This window comes from Ascaphus truei, chromosome 4, assembly GCF_040206685.1.
Source record: "Ascaphus truei isolate aAscTru1 chromosome 4, aAscTru1.hap1, whole genome shotgun sequence".
In the NCBI taxonomy this organism is placed as follows: domain Eukaryota; kingdom Metazoa; phylum Chordata; class Amphibia; order Anura; family Ascaphidae; genus Ascaphus; species Ascaphus truei.
Genome location: NC_134486.1, coordinates 148,674,525 through 148,700,772, shown reverse-complemented (window position 1 = coordinate 148,700,772; position 26,248 = coordinate 148,674,525). Strand labels below are relative to the sequence as shown.

At 43.6% G+C, this 26,248-nt stretch overlaps 1 protein-coding gene across 9 annotated transcripts in view; it reads right to left on the bottom strand.

Moving 5' to 3' along the window:
- The window catches only part of SASH1 (SAM and SH3 domain containing 1), a 628,602-nt gene that overhangs the window by 225,827 nt on the left and 376,527 nt on the right, over nucleotides 1–26,248 (bottom strand). Inside the window, exon 1 of one of the 9 annotated variants that reach the window (XM_075596671.1) lies at nucleotides 18,176–18,199. The exons of the other annotated variants lie outside the window; for them this stretch is intronic. The gene's annotated coding sequence lies outside the window, so the exon portion shown is untranslated. Of the gene's footprint in view, nucleotides 1–18,175; nucleotides 18,200–26,248 lie in introns of those variants that run through there. 9 annotated transcript variants of the gene reach the window in all.

The following is a 26,248-nucleotide window of genomic DNA, read 5'->3' as shown; positions in this document are numbered from 1 at the left end:
TTCCAGTTAATGTGATTAAATTCATTTAGGTGGAGTGCATGGTCTAAGGGGGATCTTTTCTTTTCTCTAACAATATGCCCTATCCCCACATGCACCCCCAAAGTTTAGATGAAGCAGAAGCCTTCTCTTTTTGTATATCTGGAGAAGGTACTTCGCAGAGGTTTAAATCCCCTGCGTCAAGGGTTAATGGATGAACAGATAGCAGAAAGGATAGGATGAACAGTGTGGCTCCAATGAAACCTGTTTTACAGACGATGAGGAGTAATATCTACAAATGCGAGTGTCCCTATTATTTTATTAAAGTTGCAGCAGCATAATACTCTGCCAAATAAACGAAAAACAAAATACCTTCAGAGTAGTAGGGCAAAATAGAAAGGTAAGAATCCCTTTCAAAATTATTACATTGAAGAGAAGTAGAGCAAGAAGGTTTTCCATATAGAATAACGTCTTCTAAAGATTTGTTAAGAACTTGGAATTCAGCAATATTGAGGTTTAAAGGTTGCAAGAAAACACAATGTTATAAAGTTAACTAATCACGTTATACAGATAAAGAAAGGATAAAGACAAAACTCCTTGGCAATGGGCAATGCAAAGTCAAAACTAAGTAAGAAATGCAAACTGTTACTAGAAGTGGAATGTATCTCAGATTAGCTCAAGGGAAATACTAGTTCAGGCAAAGAAATTAACCTTGCACTGAATAAAGAAATAATATATAAATTGTGACTGTAAAGATCCAATGAAGGCTATTTATGTAATCAGGTGTTTAAAGCTGCAGACCAAGCAATATCCTACGTTTTTTTGTTTTAAAAAAATAAATAAATAAGTTCTGTACTATAAAAAAATACTTGTAGCTCTTTTTTTTAATTAAAATAACAACACTGAATGAAATTTTTAATGTATTATAATTTAATAAGCATTTTTGGTTTCTATAATAACCATTTACAAAGTCACATCCCCTTCCTCTTCTGAAACAGGCTCTGGAACACCCCTTTTTGAGCCCTGCACTCTCTCTAGCAGTGCACCAATTGTATCTAGTGCCTGCTTGGTCAGGGACAGATTTCAATATCCCCCACCCCGTGGCACTTGCATATGCCGGCCGCCTCCTTTCTGCTGCTCTCCTCCTCCCGATTTGCAGCCATGGCAATGAGACGTCATGTGACGCCATGTTGGTGATCTCTGTGGCGTCATTTGATCCTGCGAATCGGGAGGAGGAAGAGGCCAGCAGAAAGGAGGCGGCCGGCATACTAATGGGAAATCTGATACTGCTTGGTCACATGATCTTCCCCACAGAACTTTGCATATTTGGTCCTCTTCTGCTGCACTGACAGCCATTTAGTGAACCCCCAAGCTGAATCTTCGCCCATCGATCATAGGAGAACGGATCGACCGGCAATTTAGCTAATTATTTATCATTGTGTGGACTGTATTGATGCACAGATTAAAGGGGAGGCGGGAACAAAAAAACCAGCAGCTTGGACTACTGCTTTAAAGAACTAGCGTTAATTAGGAATGTACATAATGGAACTACAAAATATAAGAATCAACCACATTAAACAGGCTCTACTACTTTTAATGGGAAACAATGTTTTAAATAGATGTAGCATACTCAGAATAATCCTTTGCATATGATTACCCAGAACACTCTTTCTGTAGTCAAACACCAACTGTAAGTTATGAAAGTAGGTGAATAAGGTTTTTTGGGGGAAAAAAAATACATCCATTAGTCTCTTATCGTTACTTCCTTACTGAAGTAAGGAACTTACTTCTTAACTGCCTTATTCATTTAAGGGTTTTTGTCACTTTTTAAAACTCACCATAATATAATTGTAAAGTCTACGTTATATCTAATAATTTAGGCAAAAAACTGTGAAAACCACAATCTTAAATACCAAATAATATAATAGAGTAATATGGGCAGAACCATGATCCAAAGAACTTGCAATCAAAATTTCTGAGGTCTGGGTATAGAGAAAAAGCGATGTGCCTGTAGAGGGAGAAAGGGGGTGGCCCGGGATTAAAGGGGTTACACCCCATTTGGCCATCCCCTGACCTCACCAGGGAGACCAGGGGTTAACTGGGCTGAGACCCAGAACTGTGATTCAACCCCTGTTATAACCTGTAAATGTGTATTCCCCTGTTTCCCCTGTTTTATTGTAACATCTGGTCTGCGGCACACACTGGGATCCATCCGGGAGCACAAAGGTTAATAGTTGTATAGTGATTATAGCCCTTTGTGTAATTTTCCCGCCTTTTCAGGCACCATTTTGCAGATTCCCATAGGCCGCCATTAGGGCTCAATGCTTTTTAATGGTGAATCTTGCTGTGGAGTCCGGTTCCTGAGAAGACCAGCAGATGGCGTCCGAGAGGGAGAGCGGCGGTTTCCCATTGAAAGACTATGGGCTCATTGACTTCAATGGAGAAACCCTCGAGAGAGCTTTCCAGGAACAAGTTGGCTGCCGTCCAAACCGCTTAACCGCAAAGCAGATACATTTTCAATAGGAGAGCTTTGATCACTTACAAGTCAAGTTCAACGACAAGTGGCGTGGGAATAAACAGTTCTAGGGCCCCTAAAATTCTTTCTGTCCCTAGTTCCTAGACTTCCCCCCACTCGACCACAACCGGGTCCCCGTATCCTGGACCCCCGATAAGAGTCGAACCCTTAAGAGCGGGCCGCGCCATAGGTTCCAATGGCGGCAGCCGAACCGGCTCAGGAAAACGGCTAAGTGTGAAAAGCTGAATTTTGGTATTCCATAGCTCCGGTTCCGGAGGGTCCAGAGAGTCAGGGTTTGGGGTATCTGTAGCCACTGCTCCGGCATCGCTGCAGAACCATCCTTGACACTCTGAGACCAACCCGACGGAGTATGGACCCCCTTGAAAGTTCGGGATTTTTCCCATAGACTCCAATGGCGGCCAAACCCCATTGACCGGCTACGGCGGAAAACTCCCATTGACTTCAATGGCGGCATCGCCCCGTTGAAAGTCTATGGCGGGGATTCCCATAGCCGCCAACGGCGGCGGTTTGCCATTGAAAGTCTATGGCGGCGAAGCCCGTTGTTTTCAATGGGATTTAGTGAAAAGCTGAGATTTTTTTTTAGCGGAGATTTTTGTATTAAAATGAAAAATGATTTAAGGTGCATTTGTGTAACTCCGGTTCCGAAGGTCGTAGCACGTCGCTTTTTGGACCATATGGTGTCCCAGTTCCGACATTGAGAGCTGGGAAGTTTGGACCTGCTGGACCCAGCGGAATCAGATATTTTAATATGTTTATGTTTTATGTTTAATACTGTGTCCCAAGGTATGGATAGAACCCAGAGGAAATTCTTTTGCATACCAGGATAAGAGATGGCCCTAGAGGCGACCTAATGTCTAGGACTTAAGTATTGTTCAAAGGGTTTTGTCACCCTCCCTGTTTATTTGAGGGCGGAGAAGGCTCAAACCAGAGCAGTTTTAAAGTGTCCCATTTAACACCTTCCAACAAAGGTTTTCCTGCCAGAGATCCAAATGGGTAGACTGGCTGGCATTCCATTTGCATACGTGGAGCTACAGAAATGAGACCCCAGAGTTCTAATGCGCCTGTGCCAGCTAGCAGGGGGCATGTGTTAAAATGTGTTCCCACGTTAAAGAGTGGCTGGAGGTAATTGAAAACCAATCACAGGTACTTAATGTTAAGGATAGAGGGACAAAAGGTTTATAAACTGCTGTCCACCCTATATCCTTTGTCTTCGTTTGCTGATATGGTTACCTGATATCACCTGAATGATTACCTGATTGCTGAGAGAAATGCTACATCATACTTCTCATTCCCCAACCCCTAAGTAAGTGTACTTCTTGTTTGTTACTGTATTATTCGTGCGTTCACCTATCCAAAGGAATAAATATACTTTATTATATCTAAGACTCGTTTCAGTTCAGATCCAGTGATAAATATATATCATCTGTTATATATATTTATGTGACCTTATACAGCCTGCCATAATCTCACCGTGACAGTGCCCAAGAACACCGATTGTGAATTTAAACACCCAAAGTCAAACTAAAAGCTCATGTATTTCAGATCCAAATAATTCTGATAACTGTGCTTTGCATCCACTTTTAAATCCCCTCTAAAATGCATCTAGGGCCACATGTACTAAAAAGTGCTACTCCCTATGACATCTCTTGCTGCCTAATGGATTGCAGCTACATCTAGCAGAGGATGGGTTCATCCATACCTGGGACACTAACTTTCAGGATTTGTTATTTCCGGGTTGGAAAATGGAAATCGGATACAAAAAAAATGATTCAAAAGAGTGGAACGAGCCATTTCAAAAGGCATCAAACAAAAATGATTTGACATTTCACTTTTTCGTTTCCGGACTTTCAGATTTGCCACAATGTGTTCACTTGGGCAGTTATCATGTGGTTGCAGACATCCTCCTAAGGGTTGTTCTATAGAGGGTGCGCTTGCTGTGCCATGCGCACGCGGCAGCTATAGTTGGCTGTGGTTAGTCAGCCTTACTATAATAGGACCAAATGCACGCACGGCAGTAAGCGTAGAGCCTTGCGACAGGGGAGAAGATTGGGAAAATAAAGATTTTGCGCCGCTACCGCCGCTGAAATTTATGTATATGTATGTGTGTGTATGTATGTACGTACAATGTTAATAAATAATTTATTCTTACCAACGTATTTATAACACACAATCTACACACATACACACACATACACACAGTACCTCATTGTCGCTCACAGCATACACTCAAAAAGTGTGCGGCACATGCACGAGCGTTTGCACAGGCACGTGCGCACGGCCGCACACACTATATTACGGGCCTTATGCCACCGACGGAACTTGAAAAGCACACCCCTCATGACGTTCTCAAGATGTCACATTGGCCTCTTGGAGTTTCCACCTTTGTGATGTCCTGAGAATATCATAAGGGCAGTGTGAGGGTGAAGCAGCAGGTTGTCCCTTCACATGCTATTCTTTTCTGCTATCTACTTAACTTTCACCAGCTTATGATACTGGGTCTCTGTAGATGTTGTACATCTACTGTAGATGTTGTACATCTTTTACAACTTAATTCATTCTTTAACATCTACGGTTGAGCTTTTAGTAATACTACAATTAGTATCCTTTACCCTTTATTAATGACAACATATCCGGTAGCACACTACAATTATATAAAATAACAGTATAGCACCCAAAAATATCAAGGGTGGTCAGTCTCGCTGGTGTTTTGGTTCTTAAAATTGTTCATGTTTTGGGTTTGGTTGTAATTATAAAATAATGCATCTGGTTTTGGTTTTGCCAAAACTCGATCTGGTTTTGGATTTTTTTTAATTTATTATGTAAATAAAATGTAGAGTTTTTTTTCAAAAAGTTCAACCATTTAAACAAAATTGAAAATAAATCAGAGGATGAGCCTTTTTGGGATTTCCCTCGAAGTTTGCTTGCCTTTGAACATTTGTTCTGAAGTCTGACTTGGACTTTGAGCCAAAAGTAACATTCTCAAACTGCTCGACTTCAATTTGCATTGAACATTCAATCCGCGAAACTACACATACAGGTACAACTCGAGCTGGTACAACTGGTACTGATAAAAAGACACCTGCTCCATGCAGCTTACAATATACTCTAAAGAAGGATGTTTTTTTATCCTGAACTTAAATAAGCATTAGAAATGTATTTTTATAAAGGGGTATGAAGAGGGGGTCTCCGGAGCTGAACCGTGTTAATTTCATATCCGGAGACTCCCTTCTTCATGAGATACTTTCCTAGATAGGTGCTGCTAGTGCTCTATTATCCTTAAATCTCCCCCGGCTCACAAAGCAATAGGCTCCCATTCTGCGGGAGATTTAAACCATCATGTTCACCCAGCAGGGGAAGCTACTGGCAGCACCTTCGGAGGTAAATATCTCAGGGAGCAGGTGGTCCCCTCCAGAGACCTCATGCTCCTTATCTGAAAAAACAAGACTAAACAGCGCCTTAAAACCAAGTTGAACTGCGTTCTCCAACTCACAAAGAGAACTCACAAACGGGAGAGAAGGAATTTCCTTATTTCCCTACATTAGCAGGATGTCTTTCCTTATCTGTTTACCATGCTAAGGACCATTGAGTTCCTCTCATCACAGATTGCAACTGAGCAAACACTGCCACTGCAATCTCTTTACATGGAAATGAGGGTTTACTACAGTTTTTGTTTGATTAACTAATAAATGACAATATGAATAAGTAAATTAAGAATTGCCGAGTAGCAGAGAATTATGGCTACTAAGGATCAGCAATCTTTAGTAACGTGGGGTCTTGTAGCAGTAGAGTACTTATTTTTATGCCACTAGAAAATAAATAATTGTGAAGTCATCACTGCAAAAAATAAATAAGTAATTCCACTCAATATATCACAGTGAAAGAAGGAAGTAATCCCATTTAGTATTCAAGGGAACCAATTGTAAATATTTCTGTGTGTTTTTGTTTAGATGGGGGCAACCACACAAATAACTTTCCAAAAGGGAGAGGAAGCTTGTTTAAATGCATATAAAATGATATTTTCATGCATGACTTGGTTTATTTGAATATTGCAGAATATTGATATGAGAATTAAAGTTGTCCATTTCCTTGGGAAGTTGTAAAGCAAGAATATAAAGTACATCTCCTAATCCTAACAATTTACACATTGGAAAATAAAATAAGGATGATAAGCAGTCAGATCAATTCTAGGTCTGCTTTGCTTCTTTTAATATAGCAAAAGTTATCCATCCATGCACAGTTCAATAAAAGGATGAATGTGCTGTTCTAAGAGAAAATATTATATTTTCGCAAAGAGAATCTATTGATTTATTTGGTGCATCGTGTTTTATTTATATCAACAATGCAGGTGCCATATACTCTTAAACCAAATGCTCTCACACGGAGACGGAAATTGGTTTAATATAAGTGGTAATCAAGGTATGTTACATATTAAAGCAGAATTCTTCCCACAGTATCCACACTTTTTTTTCAAATCAGAGAATCCGGGAGGATTGCAGTTTAACCGCTGATTTAGAAGACATCATTATTTATTTATTTTAGAAAACTCTATTTCCAGAATGGCTGCTAGTCAGCTTCCTGACATTTAACCAATCAGTAAGAGTGACATCATCAGTTGGCCAAACTGACGGACTCACTGACAGTTTCCTGTCAGCCGCTATTTTGTTCCATGGCCACGATGTTCTGTGAGGCATCATTTTAGGATTGTGTCCATCTACCAAGTACTGTAGTTTCTCAATTGATTTAAGTAATTGATTTACTTGTAAGTCATTTCAGGGATCTTGTCTTTATGAAAAAGGGAAATAAGGTTGAAAATGTAATGCAATACTGAAATTACAATCCACCGCAATTTATTTAATATTTTTAGGGGGCAATATAATTTAAGCAAACAAACAGAATGACATGTCTAATGATGCAGTATGTTACTATAAAATGGAAATGTTGCATTTCTAAACTATAAAATATGAAGAGAATAATATAATAGCTTGATTATCTTATGATGCTGACAGAGAAAAAAGGAGAAGGGCACTGAAAAATGTGAAGGTCTGTTCAGTTTTTTCAAGGGTAACTAGATAGGATCTTGCATTATAATACATCAAGGAAAGAAGACCTAATTTACTGCAGCTTGATTACTAATTCTAATTTGTCAAGGAATATAAAAGGACATCAGCATAACTATTGGATTTGTAGCACAACTGCTTTATCTCTGATTTCTGCACGCACTGGATTGTTCATCACTCACGCCACAGTTACATGTCTAATCTTGGCTGCGAGACCACAAAGACAAGAATAGTTTTCCTTGCTCTACTTTAAGGCAGAGAAGGCAACATGCTGGAGGAATGGGACATTTGGCTGCGAACAAATTGCCACCGACACGCCACCTCCATAACTACTGACCACAGGGCGAGTTGTCGGAGGTCACATTGCCATCACTGCCAGTGCCTCCCCCAGCCAGGGCACCTCCGGCGCAGCAGTTCCTTAGCGTATCTCCCAGCTGCAGGAGAAATTGAAATGGGGTGCCAGTCTGGGAGGTGACGGCAAGGTGACCTGCGGTGACTAGCCTTGTGGTCAGCAGTTATGGTGCCGGAGCGCCGGTGGGGATTTGGTCACGGCCAAACATCCTAGATCGACATGCTGCTGCCATTATTCATTACCAACACTTACTTACAAAGAGGCGATAACATTTAGAGTCTGTCCATGTTTCATGTGGGAAGCAAATCTAAAACAATTTGTCCTCACCAACAGATATGTGCAAACTTTTTTGAGCACTGAAGTTCACTTTGATACAAAAGTTTGTGGCAAATTTGATTAACGTTGAAAAGTCAATGGGAATTGCATATTCGATTACTTTCACTTAAAAAATTTGATGTAGTCGTTTAAGAAAACACAACATTTTTGTTTTAACATTTGCGGGGCTGCAATTTATATTATTATTTTTACTACTCATATTTGATTGGTTTTGCAACAGAATCTGTAATCGTACAACAATGAGTTTACACAAAGAAAAGAGAGGGAGGGGTGGAGCGTCATGAAGGAGGGAAGTACAGAAAGGAGAAAATAGAAGGGGGTTCCAGGAGTTCTCAACTCAGATCAGTGGTACAGTACATTGGTTTGAAATGACAAAGATACATAGATGCATATTTACAGATCAGGTGAATATAGGTGAGTAGGCATCTGGTACAGGTTACTCCAGGCCGTTGTATGGGCCCTAGGACTAGGGTGACCATACTTATCCCAGCAAAAAACGGGAGAAATGTCACACATGCGCGTCGGCAAGCGCTCACCAAGGGGATACAAAACCGGGATAGCACCCAAAAACTGTCAGATTTTGATTCTAGATACCTGTGACATAGTAAGTGGTTGTCAGCTACCCTTTGTGCGAGAGTGGAAGAACGATCGGGCTGCTGTTGCTCCATAGGGATTTAAAGTAGAATCGAGGAATAGTCCAGTATTTTGACAGTTAACTATCAGATACTGTGATATATTAGCCACGGCTGCCACCCCCTCTGGAACTTGGAGCAGAATACTCTCCAAAAACTTGTCATTCTCTCCATTTGTAGAATGGACATTTTATTTTTAATATATCCCATAGAGGGGGGTCTGGTTTCTTCCAGTGTAGGGCTATGGTGCATCTAGTTGCTGTCACAATGTTTGAGATTAATTTATTAATGTGTTGCTCAAGTTCCTGCAAGGGCATATTCAGAAGGCATGACCAAGAGTCTAGTCTCCATATGAAACACAGTACATTTTCAACCAGTCTGTGTACTTTGATCCAGAGAAGGACTACCCTAGGGTACGACCATCATATGTAGGAAGTCAGCCCGCTGCCCACATCCCAAATGGGGAGGGTACTGGGGAACAGCCTCGAGAACCACGCCAGAGTTAGGTACCATTGGTATAGTACCTTACAAGCATTTTCTTTGATGGTCGTACAAGTAGATACTTTGAAGCGGCCTCAAAGATGCTCCCCCATTCCCCTGGATCCAATACCCTATTATCAAGGCGGGAGCTGCTATTTTGACACTCTAAAAAAGGCAAAATAGCGATTTTTTTAACAATTTGTGCAATTCTGTACAAAATTTAGATTACATTTTTGGCAGATTTTTCAAACTTTTGAAAAGTTTGATCGAAACTGCAGCAGAGTGAATCTTGGCTAGTATGCACATCTCTACTCCCCAATTAAAAAAAATAAACAATCAAAAAATAAAAACAATGATCAAATGAACAGTAAATTCACAGTTTCAAATGTGTTTCATGATTGCACAAGGATTGACCTGTCCTATATATGTAAATCACTATGCAGATTAAAAGCACTAAAAAAAAAAAAAAAAAAATTTAATTTTTTTTTTTTTTTTTACATATTTGTGCAAGTGGGTACCCTAAATAAATAAACACACTGTGGAATACTTCAATTAATATATCAAGCTATATTATTACACAAATTATATACAATAACCAAACATAATGTTCCCCTCCCTTCTAATGTTGTCATATTGTGTACGGTAGTAGAATCAGAGCAGGGTGTAATTTCTCTCCAGAAGGACTTGGATAGACTGGAAACTTGGGCAGGTAAATGGCAGATGAGGTTTATTGCAGATGAGAAGCATTGCAATAAAGTGACATTTGAGTTTATAAAACTGTCAAAAATTATAGATACGTTTTTACATGCCTGAGCGTGTGTTCTCCAGTGCAGCTCCTATTAAAATGGGTATAAACTGCTTTTGAGGAGGTATTTTCCCCTTTACCACATTAAAAACAAACGTATTAAATAACTGCATTCATGCATGACACTGACCTTTTAAAGTAAATGAGTATTAGTCAATTGTTTTCCCTGGAAGGTGTTTGTGCTTCCATAAAAAACATTCACGTTTTTGCATCTCCTGTCTTGTTTCTGCATGTTTGTGTGAATTCAACTTCATGAAGCGGTAGAAAGAATGAAGATGCAGCAGATGTCGGGATATGATGAGTAATGAAATGTCTTCATTATTGCTCCGGATCCATTTTTTAACACCTTAACTATACTAAAGTAAAGTACAAATTTGATTGTAAATTTGATTTAATTATCCATAATAGGTTTGTAGGAGTGATATTCAAGCCCTGGACAGTTTAACTGAAGAAGAGGGAAATATATTTGCATCAAAAAGTGGGAGAACATTCTTTGAATGCAAAATGTTCACCTTTCTCAGGTGAAGCATTGGATATGTACAATGTAGAAAAATACAACAAAGGAGCGCAATGAGGGATTGTGGAATTATAACATGATTTATATAATAGTAGCAATAATATTAAAAACTCACATCTAAAATTCCAGAAACAGACACAAACGACTGTCATCATCACAATTTCAAGGGGAAGCTAACAAGCACCACAACATTTGATCTCATGTATTGACGGATTCAAAATCCAACCACTGTGCGTTATGCTTCGTCAGGCTCCTGATTGCCCTTATGTACTAGATTTCCAAGGAATGATAAATCAACTTGAGGAAAATGTTGGTTTGATGCACTGCTTCCTTTTCTGCTTGTGTCTACATCATATGTTCATATTTGCCGAATATTGTTTGGCAAGGAATTTTATGCCACCTCCGATCTGGCAGACTTTTATTCTGGACAGAGAATTGGATTGATTCCCTTTATAACGTGTGTGTGTAAGTAACTTCTTCCTTACTCATACTATTGAAACTTTTCAAGGTGGGCTTCTGACGCTGTAAGGCATCTTACAAACGTCACAAGGTGTCTGTAACGGGTGCTCACCACAAACAGGACGGGACCGCGAGGCTGAGGTGGGGATGTTAGAATACACCAACTACAACCGCGTAACTGAGTTCGGAGTGCAGAGTTGTAGTCGTGTAGCCGGGTCAGGGTAGGAGAGGTTAGAATGGTTGTGATACTCGCCGTGGTCTGCGGTTGGAGAAGTTAGATGGTCGTGGTAATCGCCGTGGTCTGGGGTTGGAGAAGTCGAATGGTCGTAGTGCGTAGCCGGCGTCCAGGAGTACAGAAGGTGGGAATCCAAATACAAGCCAAGGTCAAGGGTCAGAGAAGGCAGAGGTCCAAGTACAAGCAAGGGTCAGGTACAACGAAAGCGTATCAGGCAAAATGCACAAGGCAAGGAAAAGTTAGGTTCTTTGAGGCAAGCACTTCGTCACAAAGGTATGGTTATGCTCAGCCAACTTGGATAGGGAATGGCTGAGCATATAAAGAAGGGGCAGCCAATGGCAGGGCTGCACCAGGCTCTGAACAATAAGTGGTTACACCCACTCAGTGCATTGATAGGCAGGAGCGGAGTGTACCGCAGGCGTAGGGTAATAGGAGGTAATAGTGTTATCCCCGTGCGTGTCCCTGGTAATGCAGCACCAGCGTGTAGGTGCGCGAGCGAGGTTCTCCGTGGAGTCACAGCAGCAGGGCCAAAGCCCGATCCATGCGATGTCTTCACACCTGGGCACACGGCACCTGTGCGCAACCTCATTGCGAGGCGCGTCCCCCGTCTCGTCATAGGGCGCATCGCAGGGGTCGGGACCGAAGCACAATCCTCACAGTGTCACATGTAGTAAGCATCAGAAAAATCAAAGGAAAAGTTACTTGGTCCAATATTATAATAGTATCTGCGTGTGTGGCCTACAGAAATTGGAGGAATAGAGTGTCAGGAGGAATGATGGCAACAGACATTTGGCCCGGGGGTAAATACGGGGTTAGGGCTATAAAAAAAAAAGGCCCACCGTAGGTTCTGGAACGGCAAGCAGCGGTGAGTAGTGGAGCTGGAGGCTCATTTAAAGCAATCGGGGGAGGGACCTATGTCCGACCTCACAATCGCATGCTGTCGTTTTATAATTATCTATGTTTAGATCTGTAATGACAACGTTTTTCCACTGAGTAGATTAAATCTACCTAAAATATTGCCATCAAATATAAAAAACAATTCGAATGTTGGATTTGAAATTATTAGAACTTTCCTATATTTGATTCTGGAGCATACTTTTGACAAAGTCATTTTTGCAATTTGTCCAATATTGGCAGTGTCATACAAAGTATCCAAATAAGCAATTAAAATATACATAAGCTAACATATTCAATGATGCAGTCTACTAGAATTTGGGAAGAAGGTATTGGCTGAAAAACTGATAAAAAATAGAAATGGCACTGATTGCTTATCTAGAAAACTTCATGCAGCGAAATAACCCATTAAATATCTAGTTGAACAAAACCCATGCTGTGTAAGTGTGTATAGAAAAGGAAGCAACACATTAGGAAAAACACATTATTGGATACCTCCATAATAATATCATCAGCTTTGCCTGGAAAATGTTTTAATGTATTTAGAGGGTGCACAAAAAAGGACTGCATATGTCTTGTAATAACCATAATATCAAAATTACAAGGTGGGTGACATTTATTTTCAGAAAGTAATTTGAAATGTTTGACAATCTTCATTTGCAAACAAAAAAAAAAAAAAAGATTATCTTCTGCATTATACTAAATCTCAAGATGTGGTCTGTGTAAAACACAGAACTTGGTTAATGTCTGTTGAAGTGGAGTTACTTAGGGAGCACTAATTATTGATTTTAGTTCTCAGACGGCTCTAACAAATTCTTGTAGAAAGTCAAGGTGGTTAATACTGCGGCGGCTCATTTTATTCTAACATCTCGCCGCTTTTTTCCTGGCTTTTTTCTCGAATGCGACGCACTTCACCGGGAACATGCCGCATTCATTTTGCATTCTCAGCCACAGGTCATGCGCGGTTGACGCACGGTTGATGCGTTTATTGAGAATGGTTCGGATTTAATAGGTTGCAATTCTTCGCGTGTCCACCAGATGGCAGATATTAATGAATTGTAATGCGCATGCGCTTCAGTAATGTGTCGACTTGCAGGTGTTTCGTTTAAAAAAGATACCTCAGTGTGCTATTGTAAATTGGCCTTGAGAGTGAAGGAAGAGGTTGCAATAATGTATCAATTTAGGCTTTCCATATTAAAGAAAGACAAAGACCAGTTTCTGTTATTCTCCAGAGACCCGCCGCCATGAGTGTTCAAGTGCAGCCCGTTTTCCAAAAACCCGACAGAAGTTACGCGTATTTGATATGGGCCGCGATTAATGCAACAGATGATAAGATGGAAACAGTTGTTCAAATTTATCAGTATTTTATCGAAAACTATGACTTTTACAATTTTTCGCCAGCTCCTCATGTGTGGAAGCGTGCAATAAGGAAAAGGTTATGTAGCGATCCGAGGGTATTGGTGTGTATCACCGGCTTTTTCCTATATCTATGATCATGCAGACGGCAAAAGGCGAAAGGTCGTGTTAAAACCAACTAAGAAATGACAGTCGCTGCCAAGCAATGCGCTAGCACCAGCACCGGCTTCCAATAACGGTCCCACCGTCAGTGACAACCCTTGCTGTCTGTTCAGCAAGCCTGAGCCGGATTTCGCGTGCAGTTTCGATCAAGCTTGCATGTACCTAAGCGATTTCCAGCCTCATTAGCTGACTGATGTAGTAGTCCCGCTGCCAAATATCAACGTGTATGATCAAGAACACTGGACTGGCAGTGGCCCGGCGCCGGCGCCAGCTGAATGGGAAATTCTATGGTGAGTATTGTTGCCGTATTATTTTCTGTGTTTTTTTTATTTTGACAATACAGTATCCCTACACCCCCAAATACAGTACATAAAAACCACACAAATCAACCATGTGCAGTCAAATACACAGATTGAATATCGTAATATCAAGATTGTTTTCGCAGGCTTGTGGATAAAATAACAGTTAAAAAATTATAATTAAAAAAAAAATTTGTTTGGGGCACTCAAGCAAGCAGTGGTGGGTGAAGTTACAGGCGCATGAGCAGTAATCAACTAGCTCCCATCCGAAAGAGGATTACACACAGGCGCATAGAGAGGTGATGCTCTGTGCAAATCAAATTCGAGAAGGGATTTTCCAAAGCGTTACCGTAAACAAAGCCTCAAAGGGTTGGGAGTTGGGTGAGTCATGCGCAGTAAGCAGCTAGCTCCCATCTCAAAGAGGATTACTCGCAGGCGCAGTGAGGCTTTGTAGCTCGGCTATGGACGGATTATCAACACAATGTCAAGATTCAGAAAATTAACAACTCTGTGGAGGAGGGGTTGGGTGAGTCATGCGCAGTAAGCAGCTAGCTCCCATCTTAAAGAGGATTACACGCAGGCGCAGTGAGGCTTTGTAGCTCGGCTATGGACGGATTAACAACACAATGTCAAGATTCAGAAAATTAACGACTCCGTGGAATTTCAAATCCTTGAGCGAGCCTTGTGTGTGTGCATGGGAGAGGGGGCAACAGGGTACAGCTGCATGAAGTTCAAAGATAATGACATACTTTAATTTCAAAAGGCAGTTCAACATAATAATACACCCCCAAATACAGTACGTAAAAAGCACACAAATCAACCATGTGCACTCAAACGCACAGGGTCGCAGTCAAAAGCTACAGCACAGATTGAATATCGTAATACTGTATGAAGATGGTTTTTGCAGGCTTGTGGAGAAAAAAAAATTAGAATAACATTTTTTTATTTTTATTTATTTTTGGTCACTCACTCAAGCAAGCAAGCAGTGGTGGGCGAAGTAACAGGCGCATGCATAGTAATCACCTGCTGTCAAGCAGGAATGTGATTGAAACCAGACACGTTCAAAGGAATAGTTGGGAGAGAAGTACTGCATTGTAGAGAAGATAAGAAGTTGAAATACACAGCAGTGCAGTTAATTATCCTGAGCGAGGGGAGAGCGCTGTATATGCCGATGCGTTTCAACAATTTTCAAATGAGACATACTGTACAGTACAGCACTGCAAATGCATGTATACTTTAAATATGCAAATTTACAATTACTGCGCGCGCACACAGACTGTGTACTGACGTAGGTTGAACCGCGAAGGTATTAGACTGCCAAGACAACAGCTCGCAAACGCCCCCCTTAGTTTTTACACGGCACTGCAGTATTGCAGACAGCGAGAATAAAATGCTAATATCACAAGCGCTAAAATAACGCAATTCACTCCGGGCGAAAAAACCCAAAAACTGCACCTGACCGGGACTATCTGAGAGCCGCGGATCTAGCCGACTTAGACTCAGGTCGGCCGCCACTGGTGTTTCAGTTTTGGTTTTAATAAAAAAATGTAGTGTTTTGGTTTTCCCAAAAGTTGATGATTGGCTTAAGTTTATTTAAAAATGATGTACAGTATACACAAAAAAAAATACCACTTGTGCGTACATTTGCATGTCTCAGACAGGTCTGCAACCCTTTCTATCCCCATTATTGCTTAGCATACAATGTTCCAGCTGCAGCAAGGAATTATGGGTAATGAAATGCAAATGAGCACTCTGTGTGCAACTCTTTGCTTCTTGTACTTTTAACATTAACCATTGTATGTTTATGCCTGCCATATTGCAAAGATTTTTTAGCGCAGCCTCAGTTAGGGAAGTGATGGAATATCCTTTTGGATTTGGTGCACATTTTTTTCCAAATTTGAATGATTAGCAAACATTTTAAGTTTATTTATTTTTTTTTTTTAAAGTTCAACCATTTAAAAAAAATTAGGAAAAAAAACAATTCGCAGATAAGCCTTTCTTGGGCTTTCGATCAAATGTTGCTCAGATTCGAATATTTGTTTTTCGAAGTTTAAATCAAATGTTGAATTCTTGCACTACTCTACTCGGAATTCAAATTGAACATCAGAGACACAAAGTACAGATTCTGAACACGCGAATATGTTCATCCTCGATAGAAATCTTGTCTTTAAAATAGGAACAAGAGGAATGTTACAAAACTAAATATGAAAATACTTTGTCTTTTCATGCAATCTTGTGTTACCTTTAATTGGATTGACACAAATTCCCCACAAAGTTTACATGTAAATGTGATGGTCTTCTCAATGTAATGTAACAGCATCAGTGGTGGGATTCAAAATTTTTAGCAACAGGTTCTCTCTCACGGGGGGGGGGGGGGGTGCGAGCGAGAAACAAGGAGGGGGGGCGAGAAACAAGGGGGGGGGCGAGAAACAAGGGGGTGGGGCGAGAAACAAGGGGGGGCGAGAAACAAGGGGAGGGGCAGAGAAACAAGGGGGGGGGAAAGAGAAACAAGGGGGGGAAGAGAAACAAGAGGGGGGAAGAGAAACAAGAGGGGGGAAGAGAAACAAGAGGGGGGAAAGAGAAACAAGAGGGGGGAAAGAGAAACAAGAGGGGGGGAAGAGAAACAAGAGGGGGGGAAGAGAAACAAGGGGGGGGAAGAGGGAGAGAGACGGGGGGAAGAGGGAGAGAGACGGGGAAGAGGGAGAGACGGGGGGGAAGAGAGAGAGAGACAGGGGGAAGAGGGAGAGAGATGGGGGGGAAGAGGGAGAGAGACGGGGAGGAAGAGGGAGAGAGACGGGGGAAGAGGGAGAGAGACGGGGGGGAAGAGGGAGAGAGACCGGGGGAAGAGGGAGAGAGATGGGGGGAAGAGGGAGAGAGACGGGGGGGAAGAGGGAGAGAGACGGGGGGGGGAGGGAGAGAGATGGGGGGAAGAGGGAGAGAGACAGGGGGAAAGAGGGAGAGAGACGGGGGGAAGAGGGAGAGAGTCAGGGGGTGGAGAGAGACGGGGGGGAGAGAGACGGAGGGGGGGAGAGAGACGGAGGCAGGGAGAGAGACGGAGGGGGGGGGGAGAGACGGAAGGGGGGGGAGAAAAAGAGGGGGGAGAGAGAGGGAGACCATACCGCCCCTTTATAGTGAAAAATGAAAAACAACAATATTTGATTGAAATAAATTATTTATTTGCCTTTGTTAAAATATTTCCATATCGCTACGATTGTTATTATACTGTTTCTTTTGTCCAGAGCAGAGAGAAACCAGGGGGGGGGGGCAGAGAGAGACCAGGGTGGGGGGGCAGAGAGAGACCAGGGGGGGGCGCAGAGAGAGACATGGGGGGGGGCAGAGAGAGACCAGGGGGGGCAGAGAGAGACCAGGGGGGGGCAGAGAGAGACCAGGGGGGGGGGCAGAGAGAGACCAGGGGGGACAGAGAGAGACCAGGGGGGAGCAGAGAGAGACCAGGGGGGGGCAGAGAGAGACCGGGGGGGCAGAGAGAGACCAGGGGGGGGGGCAGAGAGAGACCAGCCTGGGGGGCAGAGAGAGACCAGAGGGGGGGGGGGAGAAAGACCGGGGGGGCAGAGAGAGATCAGGGGGGGCAGAGAGAGACCAGGGGCGGGCAGAGAGAGACCAGGGGGGGCAGAGAGAGACCGGGGGGGGCAGAGAGAGACCAGGAGGGGGCAGAGAGAGACCAGGGGGGGGGGCAGAGAGAGACCAGGGGGGGGGCAGAGAGAGACCCAGGGGGGGCAGAGAGAGACCAGGGGGGGGCAGAGAGAGACCAGGGGGGGCAGAGAGAGACCAGGGGGGGGCAGAGATAGACCAGGGGGGGGCAGAGATAGACCAGGGGGGGGCAGAGATAGACCGGGGGGGGCAGAGATAGACCAGGGGGGGCAGAGATAGACCAGGGGGGGGCAGAGAGAGATCAGGGAGGGCAAAGAGAGAGAGACCGGGGGGGGGGGGAGAGAGACCAGAAGGACCCAGTTCCAGCAGTCCCAGCATAATAAAATGTCTAAAAGTGTTGCAGTGCAATTGTTAGTTCTGAAAGTTAATTTTTTTTTCTGCCTGCTGTGTGGGGGGGCTGCTTCACTTACCTTGTAGTCAGAAACACAATGGAGCAGCAGCAGGCAGGTTTTCTCCTTCTTCAAGGCTTGATGGAGTGACGCCAGGGTTCCACAGCTTGTGCATGCTCTGGGCTTTCATACCCACCCCTTTGACCCCCCCCCTCTCCTGACCTGGCGCCGTGAAGATACAGGAAGTGTTAGAGGCAGAGCTCCGGCTGATTGCTTCAACACATGGGGTCCTGCATAGCTTAGCAGCAGCAGCAGGACACAGTGCGGAGTTCTGTGGGGGAAGGTAGGGCTGGTCGCACCAGTTCTAGGAACTAAGAAAATTTTAGGTACCGGTTCTCCTGAACCAGTGCGAACCGGCAGAATCCCACCACTGAACAGCATCCTCTGTATTTAATATGTATAGATTTTTTTTTACGCGCTACTCACCAGAAACTCAGTATTAGAGCGCGTGTACCAACTTATGGACCTGCAACCAGGACCTACTGAACGAAAACATATAGGATCACCCTGAGCCTTATTGACCTTAAACCGAGGCTCAATCGATGGCAGATCTATAGGCCCAATTGGGGGTGTTACTGATTAGGCAGTTCTGAAGGTAAAAGGGGGCTAGTCCATGGAAAGCTTTAGACTGCGCTTATAGTGCAGGCGACGGCGCGTCAAAACAAATGTATTGACGCCGTCGTATGCACTTATAGTAGGCGCTGCATGACGGCTTGGTCGCGATCGCTGGAAGTCACTTCAATTCGATTTTTCCAGCGACCGCAGCTAGACGTCAGTGTCACCGTCGCATCGCCGGCACTATAAGCACAGCCTTAAAGGTAGGGGTCAAGATATTTAAAGGAACACTTTACTCCAGTGGGAGCCAGTGCAGATCTTGTAATACTGGTGAGATGTGGTCTCTCCTTGCCTTGCCTCTTCGTGCGCTGTTTTTATGGATTTTTTCTCTTTTAGTGTGTGTGGGGTGCGGTGCCACCCCTCCTTTTACGGCTGCAGGCGCTCCTTTTTTCACCTATTGAGGTCCTGTACACATATATTTTTGTGTTTACTTGGTTCACAATTTTTGGTCTTTGTGGGGTTTGTCACATTCTGCTATATGTCACTATTATGTGGTAACAGGACATATTTTCACAACTAGTAGCGCACTTTTTCTTCATTTTTTTTTCTCTCCTTGCCTTGCCTGCTATAAAGAAGGGCTGTGGCATTTTGCATCAGCAATGAATCGCAAAATCTAGTCTGGAGAGGACTTGATAAAGCACCGTGTTGTGTGAAACGCGTAGGAGTGTCCACACCTCCTTGTTTATCTTGTGTGATAGACAATAAATATTTTTCTATTTTTATACACCTGTCTCCCTGGGCAGTGTGCTGCTTTGTGCATTTGTTTGCATATTTTTGCTCCCGTTTGGAGAGTACCAAGGCCTGTGCCACTATCTGTAGTTTTTCACAATAGATGTAATATGAGCGAGTGGGTTCTCCACCCTTTCTTTTGCTCGATGTCATATGAGACTGATCAATTATATTTTTGTTAATAATAGTTCCAAGGCTTCTCACCTTCTCTTTCCTTGGGATGGCAGAGTTATTTATTTTTAGATAATTCGTATTTGAATGTCTACATTTAGCAGAGGTTGAACTTGATGGACATATGTCTTTTTTCAACCTCATCTACTATGTAACTATGTAATATATTGTCAATTAACAGCTGAAACTCACAGTCTAACTTTGGAGAATGTGGTACAAGGAGATAAGGACTTAAATTCTCTTAAACAGTCATAAAATCAGTTCATTTTTAGTTTTTGAACTTTTATCTTGACCATTAACATTATCTAAACCCAGTCTCCCAGAGCTGCACTGCACTGTAGCTCCAGTGATCTCTTGGTTCCTCAGATAAAAAAAATATTTATCAAGAATTAAAAAAATGGCCTCCAAGGTTAGTTTCACTCTTACAGTATAAGGAGTACTGGGTAACCCTGACATCAAATATTATTACTATTATTATTCATTGGCAAACAAAGCCCCACTCAAGTGTAAATTGGTCTTGACTATGGAACTGACACTTTGAATGTGAACCAGGTTAATTTACTTCACAGACATTAACAAGTGCCTTAAAAAAGTGGTGTAGAGCAGGGGTGCTCAAACTTTCACCCCTGTGCCCCCCCTGCATGCACTCCTCCCCCCGCCCCACCCTCTTACCTTGTCTCCAGCATCAAATGACACCACAGGGTCATTTGACGTCGCACTGCCATGTCAATTTGTTGTCGAAGACAAGGTAAGAAAAGTTACAGAGGCCTTGCGCAGTTCCCCGCCATTTACTTTAAATGCTTTGGGGAAAAGTGCGGGGCCTCTAAGCGCAGAGCCTCCCCCAGAAAATCTCGCGCCTCCACAAATCCCAGGTGTAGAGCCTAAAGGGAAAAAAGTTCCAGATCATGACAAAAATGGAGCCAAACTCCTTGGATCTTATTTGATACGGAGAGGAGAATGTTCACTGTAGGCTGGGGACAAAATCTCTGTAGGAAGCAGGTGTGTCTACTAGTGAGTCAAAGAGGGCAATCCTTACATGGCCCGGGGATGTGAAATTGATAGAACCAGCCGCATGCTTGTTATTTTGTAGCATTTGTGTACCGTTGTTTCTGTTAGCATATTTTTATTTTTCCTGCAATAAAGCTACAAATGAAAAATCAACCTGAATGTCTCCATCACGCGCGGGGTTTACAGAGGCCTGCGCGCATCCCGAAAGCACTTAAATTAAGTGCCGGGGAACCGGCGAAGGTCTCTGTAAACCTTACATACCGTGGTTCAGCCGGTATCTGGAGACGCGTCGCCATGGCAACGCGGCGTCAAATGCTGAATGCTATGGCAAAGTGACGTCATGACGCCGGGAACCACGGTAAGGAGAGGAGGGAGGCGCGTGGAGAGCAGGACAGCCAGCAGGGGGGCGCAGGGGAAAAAGATTGCCCTCCCCTGTGCTAGTATGGGGTATTTTTAGGTACAGTACACTGGAAAGTTGGGCTGGGGTTTAACTGAGCTACCAGAAATAGTTCAATTAAAGGGTTTTGCAGTTCTTTAAAGCTGCAGTTCAAGCAATATCCTACATGTTTGGTTTTTTTTTTTTAAATAAATCAGGGTGAATCAAGGGTGCCGGGGGGGGGGGGGAGAATCAAGGGTGCTGGGGGTGGGGGAGAATCAAGGGTGCTGGGGGTGGGGGGGGGGAGAATCAAGGGTGCTGGGGGTGGGGGGGGAGAATCAAGGGTGCTGGGGGTGGGGGGGGGGGAGGGGAGAATCAAGGTACCTGGGGGGGGGGGGGGACTCAAGGGTGCCGGGGGGAGATCAAGGGTGCTGGGAGAGATGATGAAGGGGGTTAAATGAGATGGTGATGAGGGGGGGGTGAGGAGATGATGAGGAGGGTAGTGGTGGAGGCAGCCGTTCTATAGTGTGTGCGCTTGCTGCACCGTGTGCGTGCATGGCAGTTATAGTTGGCTGAGGTTTGTCAGCCTTTCTATAATGGTGCCGCGCGCGCACGGTAGTGAGGGTGGGACCGGCCGACAAGAGGGAGGATGAGGAAAAGAAAGATTTCGCTACCGCCGCTGAAATGTGTGTGTATGTAGAATGTTAATAAATAATTTATTAAAGTATTTCCTTATTTATTTCAAACGTATTTATAACACACACACAGTCACACACACACAGTGCCTCACTCGCTCACAGCATACACACAAAAAGCATGCGCCACGTGCACGCGCGTTCGCACAGGCTCCAGCGCACAAACTATAGAACGGCCCTGAGAAACAGTGTGTGTTTAAAATTTTCGCATGCGCAACATAATACCTCAATTTTTATATGGTGTGGCTATTTTCACTTCTAATTCGCCACACCTGTGGCTATATTGAAAAATAGGTTGCCCACCCCTGATCTAGTGCCTGTCTGGTCACATGATCTTCCCCACAGAACTTTGTATCTTGGGTAATCTTCTGCTAAAAGTGATATACAGAATCCCCGAGCTGAATTTTCAGCGATTGATTACAGGAGAAAGGATAGATTGGCAATTTAGCTAATCAGTTGTCAGTGTGCAAATTGTATTGATGCACATATTGAATGGAAAAAACAAAAACTTTAAAACAGCAGCTTGAACTGCAGCGTTAAAGCGGAAATCCAAGCATGTTATCTTTTTGTTTTTTATAGAGATTGAAGCAGAGGAAAGGGTCGCCGGTGAAGAACCTTATTAATTTCAGCTAAGGGGACCCCCTGCTTCCGGAGAGAAAGAAGGAGGTGCCGGTAGCTGCTCCGCTCGGCTAGCAGGGTTTATGTAGTGGTGGAGTTTCAAAGCTCCCGCACCCTGCGAGCCAATAGGAAGCTGTGACATCATCAGGTTTGGCTTCCTTTAAACTTTGCAGAGATCCCGGTACTCCCTTTGGAGGTCTATATCTCGGGAAGCAGGGGGGCCCCAGAGCTGAAATTAAAGGGGTCATTTCCAGAGACCCGCTGCTACAGTTTATATACATACTGTATAAAGAGGAAAATAATAAATGGCCTGGATTGCTCCTTTAAAGTTTGAAAGCCCCTTGTACGTTTATTGACACAATATAAGCGCCACATGAGATATGGACAGCAAAAAGTATAATTGCTTTTTTACATGTGTTTTTCAGACCCCAGTGGTCTCATCTTCACACATAAAAGAAGCTCATTTACCGACAGCTATAACTTAAATTGTCAATCCTTTAAAACGAGTTACAGTGTCTGCGCCGAGACCGCATGCATGGCTCTTTGGTCTTGAAGGTTAATGTGCAACAGTCATTTGACATTCCTGTGTTACTCTGATCAACAATGTGACCAACTTCAAACAAAATAATCTTTTAAAACTGCACAGCAATAAGGAAGGATGACTCAGAGTAAAACATGCAGAATGTATATATTTTTAACTTTTATTTTTGCAAGTGGAAGAGGCAAAAAATCTGAATTAAAATAAAAAAGCATAAGAGGAAGACCGATGACATCACCCGTCGCCTTCGCCACTGGCGAAAGTTGAACTTCAATTTGGAGCGACGTCGCTGGCGACAAGGCCAGTGACGTCACGAAGGGGGGGGAGGGCAGAGTGCAGTAGGCGCTCTGTGATTGGTGTAGAGACAGTCACATGTGGCGACTTTCTCTCCCAAAATAAAATTTCAATGGCTTCCAAATTTTTTGTCGCTCCGTCGCGCTTACTATAAGCGCATGCAATGGATTCAATGTATTTGTTTTCGGCGACGTCACATTGCCGGGCACTATAAGCGCAGCCTTACAACAAAAGTGTGAAATAAAATATTCTCTAACACAGTGATTGTCAGAAAATTATAGCAAATACCCTCACGTGTTATTGCATTGGGAATAATCTAGCGGTCTGTCCCAAGATGAAATATTATAAGTAGATAGACAGCATACAACTATTGCTGGACCCCTATAACTCGGGGGACAGAAAAAGCAATGGTCCTGAATAGTTTGGGAATTAATGGAGAGATGGGAGTAAAGATCACTGAGCACTAGAGTTATATTAAACGTATCATGTATGTTTGATTAAGTATATAATTATGGCAGTTAACACACCAAGGTTTTCAGACCAAAGCATTATTATGTATACTTCCATACTCGACATGTTACATAGTTACATAGTAGATGAGGTTGAAAAAAGACTTCCGTCCATCAAGTTCAACCTATGCTATTTGATCATATATCTATACTTATGGATCCAGAGGAAGGCAAACAAAAAACCCCAGAGTCATATCATCCAATGATATCTCATAAGGGGAAAAATAAATTCCTTCATGACTCCAATAATTGCCAATCGGATTAATCCCTGGATCAACATCCTTCCCATGTATACTTATTTGGTATATCCCTGTATACCTTTCCCATCTAAAAAGATGTCCAACCTTTTTTTTGAACAAATCTATTGTTTATGCCATCACAGTATCCATGGGTAATGAATTCCACATTTTAACTGCCCTACTGTAAAGAACCCTTTCCTTTGTTGCTGGTGAAATCTCCTTTCCTCCAACCTTAAGGGATGGCCCCGAGTCCTTTGTACTGCCCGTGGGATGAATAGTTCTTTTGAAAGCTCCTTGTATTGTCCCTGAATATATTTGTATATAGTTATCATATCCCCTCTTAGACGCCTCTTTTCTAATGTAAATAAATCTAATTTAGCTAGCCTCTCCTCATAAATTAGATTGTCCATCCCCTTTATTAATCTGGTGGCTTTTCTCTGCACTCTCTCTAGTTCCATAATGTCTTTTCTTAGGATTGGTACCCAAAATTGTACTCTTTTGGAGTTGTAAGTTGTTTTTTAAAAATGGGATGATAAATTTAAAAGCGTGAATTGCCTCATTATGTTATTGAAGTTTCCTCCATAGTAAAAGATAAGCCTCAGTCAGCACCAACTAGTTGGATAGTGATATGGGCAGGGAATACACAGATCACTGTTGTAGAACCGTAATAGAAACTAAATGTTCCCAACCATGGATGCTTGGGTTCTTCTGTGCCAGGCCCTCAAGGAACACCTGTACTATCCTTGTCACTCAACCATAAAGGGTGGGCACTTTCACTCGTATTCTGGTTTTGGTTCTAAAACAAAATTTAGTGTTTTGGTTTTGGGTCTAAAAAACCTTCGGGTTTTGGTTCTTACTTACAAGATAATAGGTTGGGAAGATCTGTTTATTAGTTTCTCTGGCAGCTTGTACACCACTTAGAAGTGGTTTTCACTCACATTGAGTGATCACGTTCACATCACCAATTCATTGCCATTTTTCACACTATTGTGAGTTAATTGCACATTGTAGATTAGCGCTTGTTAAGGGTATTATTGTTGTTTGTATTGGGTTTTGGTTCTTGTTTTGCCAAAACTCAATTTGTTCGGTTGTGGAGTTACACCAAATTAAAGGCAACAATCCCTTGCTGCAGTGGAAGCACTGTATGCTGGGGATAATGGTGAAAGGCAGGGTTGCAGACCTGCCTAAGACATATGAATGTGCTCACAAGTGATCTTTTTATTTGCTACTAGCTGAGAGACCCGGCGTTGCCCGGGATGTAATTTGGCCGCAGTGACTTGTTGACTGGGAGGGAAGCAGTGACTTTGGGAAGTGGTGGATGGGTGGGTGAAGCAGTGACTTTGGGAAGCGGTGGGTGGGCGGCTGAAGCAGTGACTTTGGGAAGCGATGGGTGGGTGGGTGAAGCAGGGAGTTTGGGAAGCAGTGGGTGGGTGGGTGAAGCAGTGACTTTGGGAAGCGGTGGGTGGGTGGGTGAAGCAGTGACTTTGGGAAGTGGTGGGTGGGTGAAGCAGTGACTTTGGGAAGCGGTGGGTGGGTGAAGCAGTGACTTTGGGAAGCGGTGGGTGGGTGAAGCAGTGACTTTGGGAAGCGGTGGGTGGGTGAAGCAGTGACTTTGGGAAGCGGTGGGTGGGTGAAGCAGTGACTTTGGGAAGCGGTGGGTGGGTGAAGCAGTGACTTTGGGAAGTGGTGGGTGGGTGGGTGAAGCAGTGACTTTGGGAAGCGGTGGGTGGGTGGGTGAAGCAGTGACTTTGGGAAGCGGTGGGTGGGTGGGTGAAGCAGTGACTGGGTGGGTGAAGCAGTGACTGGGTGGGTGAAGCAGTGACTGGGTGGGTGGGTGAAGCAGTGACTGGGTGGGTGGGTGAAGCAGTGACTGGGTGGGTGGGTGAAGCAGTGACTGGGTGGGTGGGTGAAGCAGTGACTGGGTGGGTGGGTGAAGCAGTGACTGGTTGGGTGGGTGAAGCAGTAACTGGGTGGGTGGGTGGGTGGGGGGGGTCAGCAGTGACTGGGTGGGTGGGGGGGTCAGCAGTGACTTCAGCAGTGACTGGGTGGGTACAGCAGTGACTGGGTGGGTGGGGGGGGGGTCAGCAGTGACTGGGTGGGTGGTTGGGGGGGGGAAGCAGTGAGTGGGTGGTGGTGGGGAAGCAGCGAGTGGGTGGTGGTGGGGGGGTAAGTTGGATATGTGCACTTTTCCTACCGTAGTTCTGCTGGGAAGAGATGCTGCTGTAGGATGTATGCGATGTTGCGCAGCGTCCATGAGTTCCATGTGGGGGATCTCCCTGGAGGATCTCCCCCCCCCTCCGTT